Raw genomic sequence first — 15,989 nt, 5'->3', positions numbered from 1 at the left:
AAATCAGATGCAGAGCCAAGAGTAAGGTACGCGCCTGGCTTATATAGGCGAACTGAACCGGAGAGAAACAAGGAAAAGGTGGCGGGAGTGATGCAAATGAGGAAGGGCTGGAGCGCCCTTATGAGCAGGGGTTTGCGATCGTGACACTAAGGAGGTTCCCTTTCTTTTCTCTGTCCAGTGCATTGGCCTCTTGGCTTGCCAACCAGTGGACTGTTACATCCCAGAGCCGAGGTAAAACAGGAGACAAGAAAGGGAGTATGGATCCTGTGCAGGACTCAGGAGAGAGAGAGAATTCCAATCCAAATCACAAGGCTAAAACGTTATCTAGGAAACAAGCAAGAAGGTCTGATAATGGTTGAGAAAGCAGAAGAGCAACAATCCGAAGCACAAGACTAAATCATAAACAAGGGGGCAGGCAAGAAGGTCTAATACAGATTAGATAGCAAGAGTAAATAACGCACATTTGGGAGCTCGAGGAGAATCTGCAATAGTGAGCAGGGAACTGAGGAAAAAGGGGAACTGAAATAGTGACGGGAGTGAACAGTGATAGGTACATTACTTGCGGCGTGAGCGTTTGTTAAACATAGTGCACGTGGGAATGTGAGATGGGTCAGAGATGCATGCGAAATGCGAATGTTTAGTCACAGGGGATGCAGAAAGCTAGCATCTCACAGACCATCACTCCTCATTTCTTTCCTTATCTGCTGACTAGAGGCCTTGAACAAGTTGTCGTGAACACGACTCCAGACTGGCTCCCATGCAAGTGGAGTATGTTTATGGAATCCAGCAACAGTCTGAGAAGCAGAGGTTGGTATCTGTACAGACACTGGAAGAGAAACCTACCCAGAGAGGTGTACACATTTTCTGTGATAACTTGGCCCAGGGCATTTGGCCAAGTTTGGGCCAACATCTTCAGAAGGTTCTGCAAACTCTAGAAGGAAACTTAGGGCCACCATCAGAGGTGATGTCTGAGGGAAAACCATACAATGAAAAATTCCTTTGGCGAAACTCTCAGTCATCTGGGGGGCTGACCAAAGCCTGGGCAAAGGGATGAGGTGTGAAGCCTTCAAAAGTTGGTCAAGGACAGTTAAGATCACTGAACAACCTCGGGAAAGGAGAAGACCAGTGACGAATCCACTGATATGGACTACCATAGGAGATGTGGAGTGGGAAATGGGTGAAGAAGTCTGACAGTGCTGCTGTTGGATCCTAAGCTTAAGACTACCGCACACACTTCCATCTTCCTCATCTCCCAGGCAAACAACAGCCAAGTGTCGGCACCTCACCTTGGAGGAGAAGGACAAGTGCAGGTGTGAGGGCTGCTGCCTGTATTGCGGCTCTATAGAACACCTCCGCCCTGCCTGCCCCCTCAAACTGGTTACCCCTCCACAACACACAACCCCCACTAAGGTCAGTAATGCATCCAGGAGTCACTGAAGTCCGGTTTCATCCACCCCTCTATGTCACCCGCTTGCACCGGATTCTTTTTTGTTGAAAAGAAAGACAGCTCACTCAGACCCTGTGTTGATTACAGGGGACTGAATAGGATCAACCCAACCACTACCCCTTTCCCCTTATACCAGTGGCACTCGAGTCGGTCTTTACCAAATTGGATCTATGGGGTGCTTACAACCTTATCTACATTAAAGAAGGGGATGAGTGGAAAACAGTGTTCATGACCACTCAAGGACATAATGAATACCTGGTCATGCTTTTTGGCCTCGTTAACACCCCCTCTGTGTTCCAATCCTTTATGAATGACATGTTCAGGGACATAATTCACAAATATATCCTTGTTTATCTGGACAATATTCTTATTTTCTCCAGCAACATCCAAAACCATGTTCACCATGACCATGAAACAGATCCAGCGATTCCTCGGCTTCGCCAATTTTTATCGCTGCTTTATACATAACTTCAGTTCCATGATCACACCCATCACTGGATTTACCTGCAAGGGCCCCAACCTGGGCAAATGGAATCCCGAAACTCACTGGGCCTTCATTCGGCTGAAGCACCTGTTCACCACAGCCCCGCTGCTTCTTCACCCCGACCCCTCTTTGTCTTTTGTGGTTGAGGTGGACGCCTCCGCTCACAGAGTTGGGGCCATGCTTTCCCATCGCCATAGGGACAAGAACGTTCTGCAACCCTATGCGAACTTTTCCAGGAATTTGTCCCTGGCTAAAGTAAGCTATGATGTGGGCAACCGCGAGCTTCTGGCCATCAAATTGGCATTGGAGGAATGGAGACACTGGTTGGAGGGGGCCCAAGAATTTTGGTGGTCCACCATGAGGGTAGACGTCAAGGAATATGTACGGGCATGCACTGCTCAAGAACCAAGACACATCGGTCCAAGAAGTCTGGCCTCCTTAACCCCCTCCCCATCACAGAATGCCCTTGGTCCCACATCTCTGTGGACTTCATCACTGACCTTCCCCGTAGCCAAGGTAAAACCACCATTAAGGTCATTTCGCACATGTTCGCACATGTTCCGGATCCACGGAATCCCCAAAGATGTAGTCTCCGACAGAGGTCTCCAGTTCGTCTCCAGATTTTGGAAAACCTTCTGTAGGGATCTCGGGACCCCTGTCTCACTAACATACGGCTATCACCCTGAGGCCAATCGGACAGGCGGAGAGGACCAATCAGACCCTCCTCAGAGCGTTCACCTCTACCATGCAGGACGATTAGGCCTCGCTTCTCCCTTGAGCAGCATACTCCCACAACTCCTTGACCACCCCCACCACAGGTATGTCCCCCTTTCTCTGCTCACTGGGCTATCAACCCTCCCTTCTCCCACACGAGACCACGATCCCTTCTGTTAGGGACTACATTGCCCAACTACAAAAGATCTGGAGAACTGCCAGACACACCCTACAGAGAACAACACAACACCAGATATCCTCGGCCAATCGTCCCCGCACACCCTCTTCACGTCACTGAAGAGGGTAATTCGTATTGCTCTCCACAAAGAACCCCCCCTTATACCAGCCTTCCAGAAAACTTGGCCCACGATTCATCGGCTCTTTCCGTGTCCTCGCACAAGTCATTCCCGTATCATACTGCCTAGCACTTCCCCCTACCCTCAAGATCCACCCTACCTTCCACGTTTCCTTCCTTAAACCCTCCTACATATCCCCCTGTCAAAGTCACAGCCACGTCCCCCATCACCGCCCTTCATTGACGGACAAGCAGCCTACACCATAAACAGGACTCCCGCTGGCACCAAGGCTCTCTGCAGTACCTGGTGGACTGGGAATACTCCACCCTTCCGCCTTCTTTTCTAAGAGGCTTTCTCCTGCTGAGGTAACTGAGTTATTAGCCATCAAGCTTGCCCTCAAGGAGTGGAAACATTGGTTGAAAGCTGCACAGCAGCCTTTCACCATCATAACAGATCACAAGAACCTGTCATACATCCAATCGGCCAAACGTCTAAATCCCCACCAACCCAGATGGTCCCTATTCATTTCCCAAATCCGCTTTTTGATTACCTACTCGCCAGGCTCCAAGAACTTGAAGGCTTATGTTCTCTCATGACTCTTTGATCCCCCTGAATTAGAAAAGGCGCCTGAACCAATCATTACTCCCAGCAAGATCCTCACTGCCGTCAGGTGGGATATAGAAAAGCACGTCAGATGCGCCTTAGTTAGCCATACAGTTCTCCCACAGTGCCCCCTGGACAAACCAATCAGGTACGGTCAGCAGTTTTACAATGGGGTCACGACTCCCGTTTCGCTGGTCACCTGGGCGGGCTCTAGGCATACTCTTGATCTGATCTCAAGAGACTTTCTGGTGGCCGTCTATGAAATCTGATGTCACTGAGTACGTGCAAGCTTGTACCATATGCGCCAGAGCCAAGACCCCTCGCAGTAAGAGAGCCGGCCTCTTCCAACCTCTCCCAGTTCCTGAACGCCCCTTGTCCTACATCTCTGTGGATTTCCTGACTGATCTTCCAGAGAGCCAAGGTAGCACCGTAATTGATGATCGTAATGGTCATCGTGAACAGGTTTTCTAAGTCGGTCCATTTTGTTTCCATACCCACCGCATGGGAGATGGTGGACTTATTCGTTCACCACGTCTTTAGGCTCCATGGCATCCCTAAAGACGTGGTTTTGGACAGAGGCCCTCAATTCATCTCAAGATCCTCAAGGGCATTTTGCAAATCTCTAGGAGCGTCTGTTTCGCTCACTTCTGGTTACCACCCTGAGGCCAATGGACAGATGGTGAGATTAACCAAGAGCTCCTGATATCCCTAAGGGAGAATATTTCAGCCACCCAAGATGACTAGGTCTCCCTGCTTCCATGGGCCAAATATGTTCACAATTCTCTGACCACCTCTTCTACAGGCATGTCCTCTTTCCGCTGTGCTCTGGGTTATCAACCCCTCTTCTACCACATACCCCCCCAGACTCCGAGGTTCCATCTGTCCAGGAATATGTATTGACACTCCAGAAGTTATGGAAGTCAGCCAAACTTTCTTTCCAGAGAACGGTGCAATGCCACAAGAATTCTGCTGATCGACGCTGTTGTCCTTTTCCCCAGCTCAGAAGAGGTAAATTAGTCTGGCTACCCACTAAGTATCTTCCCCTAAGACAATCCTCTAACAAGCTGGGACCTCGTTACATTGGTCCTTTCCGGGTAATTTCTCAGGTCACACCCATCTCATACCATCTGGCTCTTCCCTCTACTCTCAGGATCCACCCCATGTTTCATATCTCCCTCCTCAAACCATTTCACAGGTCTCCCCTCTCCATGCCTCAACTTCGCCCACCTCCACCACATCTGGTTGAAGGCCTCCCAGCCTTCACTGTAAACAAGATCTTGGATTCCTGCTGGCATTGGGGCTCTCTGCAATAATTTGCAGATTGGGAGGGATAGGGCCCTGAAGAACGATTTTGGGTATCTGAGAAAGATATATTGGATCCCACCCAGATTCAGGACTTTCATCATGCCTTCCCTACTCGTCTGGTTAGGGTGTCAGGAGCCACTCCTGAAGGGAGGGTGGGAGTACTGTCATGGCCCGTGGTAATTCATCAATTTCCCTACGGGATTAATAAAGTATTATCTATCTATCTAATCAGAGCAAACGCCGGCAACAGATTAACACGGCTGCCGGTAATCGGTAACAAGCACCTTCCAATTCTCCTAATCAGCCAATCACACTCCTTGGTCACCACCACACCTCCTGGTTCCCAGTATATTAAGGGGTCCTTACCTTCATCATGGTGCTCAGTATTGGGTATCCCCATGGAGCTCCTATCCGCATTTCCCTTGCTACCAGACCATTGATATGTTCTCTGATCTCCCAGCTATTTGACCTGCACTTTCCAACGACATTGATTTCAGATCTGACTTATTGGCTATTGTAAGTACACCCGACTTTCTCTTTTACTCATCAACTCCGTACTTATTATCTGTTTGGCTATCGCATAGGATCCAACTTCAATCTAGACTCCATGCCGTTACAGTCATTTTATTCAGGAAAGCTACATTTTTTGGATTCTCACAAGGAAATCATGGAATTGGCTACTGCTTGAGACTCTCCCTATATGTTTGTGGTTCCTGAGGCACTCAAGGTTGTCTTTCCACAGAGTGTTTCCACAAACTCTCAAGGTTTTATGAAGCAGTGAGCATAGCAGGATAACATTGATAGCAGCCTCAGTCGTTTTCCGGGTTGGGACACCGGTAAGTAAGAAGATGGTTAATTAGCGCACCTGGCCAACCGGAATCAGCCTAGAGAGGTTTTTGCCACTGCTATGTGGGTTGAAACGCTTACCGGTTATGGAAAGGTAAGGTTACAGTTCATGTGGAAACCCCCTGGCCATGCTACCCAATAAAAGGGGGCTCTTCCACAGAGCAGTACAGGGGACTGACAAACGCCCATATTGAGTGCTGGCATCCCCAGTGGATGTTTAAGACTGTGTAGCCACAGCTGGTTGCTGTTGGCGGAGTGAGCCAGGGGTCTAACTGGTATTAAACACTCTCAGTGTTCTTGACTTTCCCATTTTGTATTTATAGTAATTTGGGACAATCTTTCTTATGAAAGATCAAAATTCTTATGAAAACCTAAATACCCCATATCATGTGTTTAATGGGAATCCATTTCTGCTTTTGCTTGTTCAAAGAACTCAAACAAGATTTGTTTTCTAAATCCATATGATTGATTCCATGGAGTATTATTCGATTAAACTGTTTCCTATACTTCAAATAATTGTTTCCATTATCATGCATTATCAGACTTATTGACTTATAAAGAGAAGCCTGATTTATTGATCTATAGTTACTTGGTTCAATTTTCTTTTTTATTAATGGGAACTACACTTGAAATTTTCAAATCCAAGGGAACTACCCCTATATTGAGTGACGACTGTTGGAATGTCAACAGCTTCTGAATGAAAACTCTTGTTTCCTTGAGTAAAATTAGCAAGATGCCTTCTGCTCTTAATTTTGAATGCTTCTAGTATCCTTGCGAACCTCAGAGGGAGGAAGAAGCATGATGTTGCCAAATAGCGCTTCTCGATGGCAAAGGAGCACTGGAAGGGACTGTGGGCCCTGTACAGGGAATAAGGAAAACCCTGTTCCTTTGAGCTCCTGCAGAGAAGAGGACAACTGTGTTTTCAGAGCCAGGACAGGAAAAAGGCATGGATGACAGCAAGTGGTAGGGCTTGGAGGGACTCTTTCATTGTGCAAATCCACCCCAGCATTCACTTGCTACAGTATGATTGATAAAGGACAATCATCTTTTTAAAGCACTTTTGTATTATAGTAGAATTTGCATGACTTGTTAGACTGTGTACTTATTGTAAGAGGTTTATTGTGAAATAAAGTTTATTTTATATAAATAAAAAAATCTGAAACCTTTCTGATATGTGTAATGACACTGCACTGACCTGAAGAGTGCATCAGTTGCAGAACAGGAGAGTGAATCCACTCACTGGACTTCTGGAAGCCAGCAAGCAGACTGACAGAAGTGAAACTGAAAGTACTGCACTAAAAACAGAGGCAAGATGGAACTCAAAGGGCAATGGGCAAATGGCAAATCCAGAAGATATATACTGTAAATGGAAGAAGACAAAATAGAAAGCAGGTGTAACCAGGTGATGAGATGTGGGGCACCGGTCAAGAATAGTGCTTCGCGCAGGCTGGTAGTTACACCGTCCTTACCAGCCTGCTGCACACCTGCCTTGTAGAAGTCTCTGGAAATCCTCCCATGTTTTTTTTTTTATTTTTTAGGTAAGACCTGTAAACCCAAAGTAAGGCTTTTTTAAAAGGTCTGTAGTTTAATACAGCATACAGTAAGTGAAGGTCTGTGTACAATGAATCAAAGCTAGAAAGACAGCTAGAGACTAAGAGAACAACAAAGTGCAGCCAGGAATATATGAGAGACTCAAGGGAAGAGACCCCATGACTGATCACAAGACTGGGTCTGAGGCAGAACTAAAATACCTAATGCAAACAAGATAAGTACCCGTTAATTAGTAGCATGTGCTACAGATAACAGCCATATCACGTTCTTGTGGTGCTGGTAGATGTTTCAGCCCTAATTGGATGTGGCTACTTGTGAAGTGGCATGGGAGAACAAGCCTGCTTTCTCATTACAATTTGCTTATACTATTTAATACATAATTTTGTCTTTTTGATGCCAGAGTCATGTTGTTGACTTTTTACATATCAAACCACTGAGTGAAATACTTGAATACATTCATCAATTTACCTTGCATTGTCTAGAAGCTGGGCAGCATGGTGGCAACATTACTGCCTTGCAGGGCTGGGGCCCTGGGTTTGATTGTGGGCCTGGGGTGCTATCTGTGTGGAGCTTGTTTACTGGTACTGTAGGTTAACTGGCTGCTGGGAAAATTGGCCCTGATGTGAGTGTGTCTGTGTGCCCTGGCATCCCATACAGTGTGTACCCTGCCTTTTACCTGTTGGTGTTGAAATGGATGGGCAGATGGATGCATGTCCAGAAGTTTCTCATTTTTGTGCTGGAAGTGTTTCTCTGCAGTCTTGTATTTTAAAGTCTTCTGACAAATAGAGCTACTAAAAACACCAAACCCTTTCAGGAAATATAAATAGAAAAATACTTTTTTCACCTCAGACATATTTTTCTCTGAGAAAATAGCTGGTAATTTATCTATTAAAATGAAACAAAAAATTAATTCCTTTTTAATTAAATACTGTAAAAATGGCTCACCAGTGTTATGTACAATATTTAAGCTTTTCACCATCAGGTCTCGGTGTTTGCAGCCTATATTGTCCTGCATGGTTCTATACTTAAATAATTTTTCATGTCACATAAAACCTCTGGCACAAAACAGTATGGGGAGATAAGAGACAATGGTATTTGTGCTAATTCACTTCTCCACCATACATTTTGTTAAGGTAGCTTTGTGATTATGTGAAAATTATTTTAGCAAGAACACTGCTGACCCTGTGCTTCTCCCTCTGTTTGCATTTGTATTTATTTGTTTTGCCATGGTTTTTATTTTGTTTAATGAACTCAGTGCGAAGATGGAATACTTTACAACACTCGCGGTCATGGGCATTCTAATCTCCTTGATTTGATCAAATTTCGCAATTCTAGGAGACAGTGATGTTCAGGGGTTATGGCAGTTACTGTACCTATGCGGACATATTCCTGGGAATTTTTACTCTCAATAAGACAACGGGTAACTTCTTCGGGAAGCCACATTACCTTTGATGGACAATTCCCCTTCACAGCAAGTAAGGAAAAGTTGAAAGTAAAAATACAGAAAGGAAACAAAACAAAGGAACAGTGTTCAAGAGGTGGCTTTAAGAACAGACTGCACAGACGTGGTACCACCAATCCACTTCCAGTAATAACTCTGTCTAATGTTTGATCCCTGAATAACAAAATTGATCAATTAACTCTAAGGGCTAAAACAGAACACTTATTCAGGTGTAGTAATCTCATATGTTTAACTGAAACCTGGCTGACTGAGAACAACTGCAAAGTTGATCTGGAGGGCTTGCCATTTGAGCAGACCGTGACAAAAGGTCGGCGGGAAAATCAATAGGTGGAGGACTCTGCTTATATTTGGACAACACTTGGACAGATCATGGTTATTATTGTTTACGTGCCACGTCCAAAAACAGTGCAGCTGTCGACAAGATCACGAAATACCTTAATGATGCACTAGCATGGTCTATGGATCAGCCGGTGTTTGTGCTCAGAGATTTTAATACTTCCGATCTGTCAGCTCACCTTCCTACTCTTCAGCAATACATCACGTCTGACACGCTCAACACAGATCCTGGAGCACTGCTTTGAAAACATTCCGGACGCTTTTATGAAGCAGTATGCAGACCCCCCTTGGTAAATCTGAAATCTGAAACCAAAAAGACCAGGTGTCTTTTGGCTAATGTCTCGTCCCACACAAACTAACAGATGCCATAACATTGTATATCAATTTTTGTGAAGACACAGTTATATAGACCAAGAATCATATAGACCAGAATCTTTCCTAATAATAAGCCATGATTGTCAAAAGAACTTAAGATCTTAAGATTTTAACTCTGATAAAACTGAGGTTCTGTTGTTTGGAGGACTACTAGAACTTCAGCACTTAACTCAGAGGATTTAAAAATCTGCCTCAAAGACTCAGCACGTAACCTAGGTGTCATATTAGACACAAGGCTCTCATTTAACTCTCATGTTAAAGCTGTATCGAAAACGTGCTTCCTACAGTTAAGAAATATTGCAAAACTAAGGCAGTTTCTCTCCACTCAAGACACAGAGAAATTAATACATGCCCTTGTATACAGCAGGTTAGACTACTGCAATGCCCTACTATCAGGGAGCACCCACCACTCTTTCAACACCTTACAGTGAATCCAGAATGCAGCAGCTAGAACTGTTACTAGGATCAGAAAGTACGACCATATAACCCCCATACTTAGCTCTCTTCATTGGCTTCCTGTCAAACCTTCTACTTACAAGGCTCTCAGAGGTCTGGCACCTGTATATCTAATGGAACTTATTAATGTATACCATCCAAGTCACCTGCTTAGATCACAGAATGCAGGTCTTCTTCATATTCCACACATTAATAAAAAAACAGTTGGTGGGAAAGCCTTTAGTTACAAGGCCCCTAGCTTATGGAACAGTCTCCCACCCCATGTTCGGGATGCCGAGTCAATCTCAGTATTCAAATCCAGACTGAAGACCCATTACTTCAGCCTAGCCTACTTACACCTTACATCATAGCCTGCTGCAACCATGGCTGCTGGTGCTGCTGCACATGCCAATGTGTGTCTCTATGTTGGCCCACCAAGTACAGTAGATACATATGTTCTGACCAAACTATCCCATTCTCCTCCCCACATGTCCGGGCACCATCTGAGTTGGATGCTGCATCGCTGCCGTGGATCCAAGAGGGGCATCGTGGATATAGCTATCGTTTAGGAGGATTTTGCTGGTCTACAGAGATCTGCATGGAGTACTGACATACAGAAGACATGATGGATGGATTAATGCCCCCATTCATTTATTTCCTTTTTTTAATTATATAAGGTTAGCATGCCCAAAGGGGTTGGGCAACCAGTTGACCTTGGACCCCTAGAGGTTTTATTTCTCCTTACTAAGGAGTTTTTGAATCCTCTCATCCGTCGTATTCTGGTCTTCTGTTCTGTATTCACAAAATGTATGGTTACTTGCATTGTTAAGCATTGGGGCAACCTTGTTGTGAAAAGCGCTATATAAAAAAAATTGAATTGAATTAAGATCTGTCAAAATGAGAAGTGGTTTGCCTTTATTAAAAGTGATATACTTGTAGGTATGGTCAGGGAGAAAGAGAAGGAATTTAGGAGTAAAGTAAGGAGGGCTAAGACAGATTTTAAAAATAAAGTTGAGCAGAAGCTCAACTTTGGGTAATGGGTAATGCAAAGCAGTCATCGGACGAAGGAAATATAATGATGGGAAGAGAGAGGACCAGGCAAAACATACATGTTAGTTATTCCAATAAACTTTATCAGTTTTATAGAAAGTTTGACTCAACAGACTCCAAAAGCAAGGAGTTAAGGAGATCTGTGAAAAAGCTCCCATATGTCCACCCACACAATTGTCAGAACAGGAGGTAGCTGTGTGTTTAGCATGCATCAAAACAAACAAAGCACCAGGACCTGACTTTAAGGGGGAAAGTGCTAAAAGTCTGTTAGCCAGCTTAAAGTTGTTTTTACCTAGCTTTTTCAGTTCTTGCTTAATGTCCATACTGTGCCAGACACATGGAAAATATCTACAGTTGTACAGTACCTATTCCAAAGAAGCCAGGGGCTAAATTACTCAAAGATTTAAGGCATGTGGCTCTCACCTCTCTTTTAGCCAAATGTATGGAAAAAGTTGTAAGTAACCACTTTATGTCATCAGTAATTGATGCCTTGGATCCCTTACAATTACAGATCTTACAGATCGCGCAGGGGGACAGAGGATGCAACACATACATTAGTTGATTCCATAGTCAAGCACCTTCAACATTCAAACTCTTTTGTGTGAGCTCTCTTAATTGATTTTAGCTCTGCTCATAACACCATGCAAATTCATACTCTTTTACAATATCTTTTTGACTTGAAAGTGAATGGGAATATTATATGCTGGATCAAAGATTTCCTTACAGATCGAACTCAGAGAGTCCACATGAACAGTGTATTCTATAACTTTAATGTTAGTCAAAATGTCCAAGAGATGGCATATAAAAGCCTTGTTGAGAGCATCTTGGCATTTAACCTGACAATTTGGTATGGAAACCTGGGGTTGAAAAGCAAAACCAAACTGTCCAGGATTGTGAAAATGGCAGGAAAATTAATTGGGAAACAGCAGCTCTAGCTCTGCGACTTATATAATAATACAGTCCTCAGAATGGCAAGGAATATGACAGCTTATTCCACACACTCACGCCATTCTCAATTCATAATGCTCCCACCGGGAAGACGGTATAAGGTACCAAATTCAAATAAAAACATTAATAAGAAGTTCTTTGTCTCCTCTGTAATAAAACTGCTCAATGAACATATGTAAATGTATTCCCAATCTACCTATTTATTTATCCATCTATTTATGTATCACATACTGTACTGTTGTTGTGATTTTATGTGACTCTTATGTTTTGTTTCTGTGGGAGAAGCCAAAGACAAATTTCCACAGTTTTAACAAAGTATTTATCTATCTGAAAAAACATCCTAAGAAGAAATAGCACTGAAAAAATAAACATGTAAATGCAGTTTGTGAGTATATGTGCTGTTTGTCTTTTCAAGGTTTTTCTTTTGTCCTTGGGGAACAACATTTGCATCCTACCCCCTAAAAATAGGATACTGATACTTTATAGAAACAATTCATTAAGTGTAGGCTCCTCTCATTATTCACTTCTTTTACAAGATTATGACTTCCTATTACAGGTCAAAATGAATCCAGATTACTGATGATGCTGTATCTCTTGCCCTTCACCTGGCCCTGTCCCACCTGGATAAGAAAGACTCTTATGTAAGAATGCTGTTCATTGACTTCAGTTCAGCATTTAATACAATCATCCTCCAGAAGCTGACAGAAAAATTGAGCTTGCTGAACCTTAACACCTCCCTCTGTAACTGGATTCTGGACTTTCTGACCGAGATACCTCAGACAGTGTGGCTCAGTAATAACATCTCCAGCACCATCACAATGAGCACCGGAACCCCCGAGGGCTGTGTGCTCGGTCCACTTCTGTTCACATTGATGACTCATGACTGTACGGCCAAGTACAGTTCAAACTACATCATCAAGTTTGCCGATGACACGACAGTTGTGGGCCTCATTAGTAACAATGATGAGTCACCATACAGAGAGGAGGTGGAGCAACTAGTGGAGTGGTGCACAAACAAGAACCTATCTCTTAATGTACACAAAACAAAAAAGATCATCATTGTGTTAGAAGAGTGGCGTTATAAAGAGCTGGACCCTATGCGGAGCATTTAGTACAGATCCGAAAAGGGCAGAGCAGAAGGCAAAATCCAAAATCCAAGGCTGAGGTTGAGAATCCAGAAAAATGAGTGAGTAGACTGAGCTGACAGCAAGCTAACAAGTCAGGCACTCTAATACTGAGCATGGAAAAGCGAGACAAGAGGGTTTAAAGAGCGGAGAGCTGAGGCGTGATTGAAAAATGAGGTAATAAGTGAGGTTGTGTGCGGAATGTGGTTGTAACAGTACTCCCACCTCTACGGGCGGCTCCTGACTCCCTAGCTGGTCAGTCTGGGAAAGCTTGATGAAAATCTCAAATCAGATCACGGTCCAGGATGTTTCTTTCCGGAACCCAAGATCTTTCCTCTGGTTCTGTAGCCTTCCCAGTCTACCAGGTACTGTAGAGAGCCTCGGTGCCAGTAGGAGTCCAGGATTCGGTTATTGTAGGCTGGATGACCGTCGATGAGGTGTGGAGGTGGGGGGTGAGGCTGGGGTTTTGACAAGGAGGATCTCTGGAATGGTTTAAGGAGGGTGACATGAAAGGTAGGGTGGATCTTAAGAGCGCTAGGGAGTGCCATACGATAGGATACTGGGGTGACCTATGCTAGAACATGGAAAGGACCGATGAAATGTGGGCCATGTTTCCTGGACGGCTGGTGTAGGGGGAGGTTCCTCGTGGACAGCCTTGATGTTCTTAGAGCTTGGCATGTAAGTGATGGAAAATCAAAACCTGGAGAAAAACAGAGACCATCTGGCCTGAAGGGGATTGAGTCATTTGGCTGCCTGAATGTAGGTGAGGTTCTTGTGGTCAATGATGATGTTGAACAGATTTGGATTTGCCCCCTCCAGCCAGTGTCACCCTTCCCCAAGCGCTACAGATGCTACAGTTGCGCTTTCCTGATATCGCTGAGGATGAGAATATGAAGTTTGAGTTATTGAGTAGAGAAGCGAGGAAAGTGGAGCGGAGCGGAGCGTGTACTGTATGCTAAAGTATGTGCGTTTCAGATGGGGAGTGCCCCCACAGGTCGGCAGGGCGAGGGGGCCAAATCAAGATAAGTTACCAAATAAATCAATGTGCAATTACTGTAATCATCTTCCTCGTTTGCTAAGCCTGAGTATTCAAGTCACAGCCTAGGTTTTCAACTTCCTCCCTGCAATCTCTGAGTTATTTCTCAGTTTTCTCATTATTAGCTAATAAGATCGCATTTCTCTCAGCCATTGCTCTGAGTTTTTCTGTCAGGGACTTCTGACTCTTGTCCCATTCTGTTTTTTCAATAGTATTTTGTTGAGCCCTCAAATGTTTCCCTAAAACTAAACCGATTTCTGTTTGCTTGTTCTTACTCCAGTGTTCATACACTTTCCTACATTCTTGTTCAGACCAAATACCGTCTGACAATCCATATTTCTTTTTTAGCTTTTTTTTTCACATTCACCAAGGTTCTTTTTCTCTTGACACCCAGTCAGAGACCTCTATTAATTTGTCCTCACACCAACCCATTCTGTCTAAACTTTGCATCACACGTGTGCAAAGCCTGCTGGCTAACCAATTGAACCACGCAGACCAAGTTCTTGTCCTTAGCTTTAACGAACCGAGTTACCATCCCCTGCTCCCCTGCAAGTACAGTCCAAGTTGCCACCCTCGGCTGTACTGCATCTGTGTATCAAGATACAACACTGAAACCAAAGCTGACGATAAAGAACACAGCCTATAGCACTTACTGTTCTTATCTTTTGTACTCACTGCAGTTCAGGAAATTCCCTTCGAAGCCATGGAGAGGAGAAGGGACTTTTAGAAAGAGGAGTCCTTACCTCTTCAAAGTAGTGGCGCCTTGCTTTTCCCCTCCACTGCTCCGTCGGAGTTCCTTCACTGAGAGTACCCTGCTAGCAGTACCAAAAATTGTAGTGCCAGAAAAAACTGCATCAGCTGAGCATTTGTGTGTTGAAAGATATCCTGAGATGGATTTAGTAAAACATAAGTATAAAGAAAAGATACATAGTTAAGATATAATACAAACTTTTACTTAATTCCCTCAGCGCCATTAAAGGTGGCTTCTCAAAGCGCTTTACAGAATGACAACAGGAACAACAACAATTAAAAATTAATAATAAAAAAGCACCATTTTAGTGAGGGGGGTGAGCCTGTTTAGTCAACCAAAGCAGATATTAATTCATTGGTCAAGCCTTGATACAATTCATAACAGAGTCCAACAGATTTTAAATCCTCAGGCATTTTCTTGACGGCCAAGGCCTCGCGGAGGATGCTGCAGCGCGTCCACTTCATATCTGGAGCAACCGCTGTGTCTGCCTGCTATTGCTCTAGCACCGTCTGTGTAAACCCAGACGCATTTTATCCTGTCAATGCCACTCTCTTCGATATATTCATTCAGAAGCTGAAATATGTGCTCTCCTGTAGTTCTTGTTGGTAGCGGCTTACAGAACAGAAAGTCCTCATGGTACATACCCTGAAACTCTAATCTAACATAAATGAGAAAATTGGCCAAATCAAAGGCATCTACAGATTCATCTAATTGCAGAGAAAAGCATCTGCTCATCTTAACGCGCTCTATCAGCATACTTTTGACATTATCTGCCATATCAATAATTCTATGAGTGACTGTGTCTTTCCAAGGTGGCAGTAGGTTGAGCTGTTTTACAGCTTTTTCCCCACACATAGTATGTACCGTCGGTAAACAAATAATTCTTCAAAAATAGTGTGGGGCTTACCTGCTTTAGCAATCCGCAAGCTTGCATTTTCCCCATTTCCGTTTCAGGAGTCCATCTCAGAAGTTAAAATAAGTTTTTATTTCATGTGAATTGGAGCAAAACACAGAAACGCTCTGTGTATTTTTCTCAAATTAACCTAGAACAGTTCTTAAATATTTTTTTGTTATCTATCACACTTTCCTGTGCTCACAAGATTTCCAGTATTCCAAAACCATGCACATTTCCTACCTCCCTATTTGCTGAAGCTAACTTTTTTTTAAAATACAATTGGTCACTTACGTTCATAGCACACATTTCTATGCTTTCCTGTGCTTACAAG

Source organism: Atractosteus spatula, chromosome 13 (genome assembly GCF_055471065.1).
Source record: "Atractosteus spatula isolate fAtrSpa1 chromosome 13, fAtrSpa1.hap1, whole genome shotgun sequence".
Lineage (NCBI taxonomy): Eukaryota > Metazoa > Chordata > Actinopteri > Semionotiformes > Lepisosteidae > Atractosteus > Atractosteus spatula.
Note: the sequence above shows the minus strand (reverse complement) of the source record.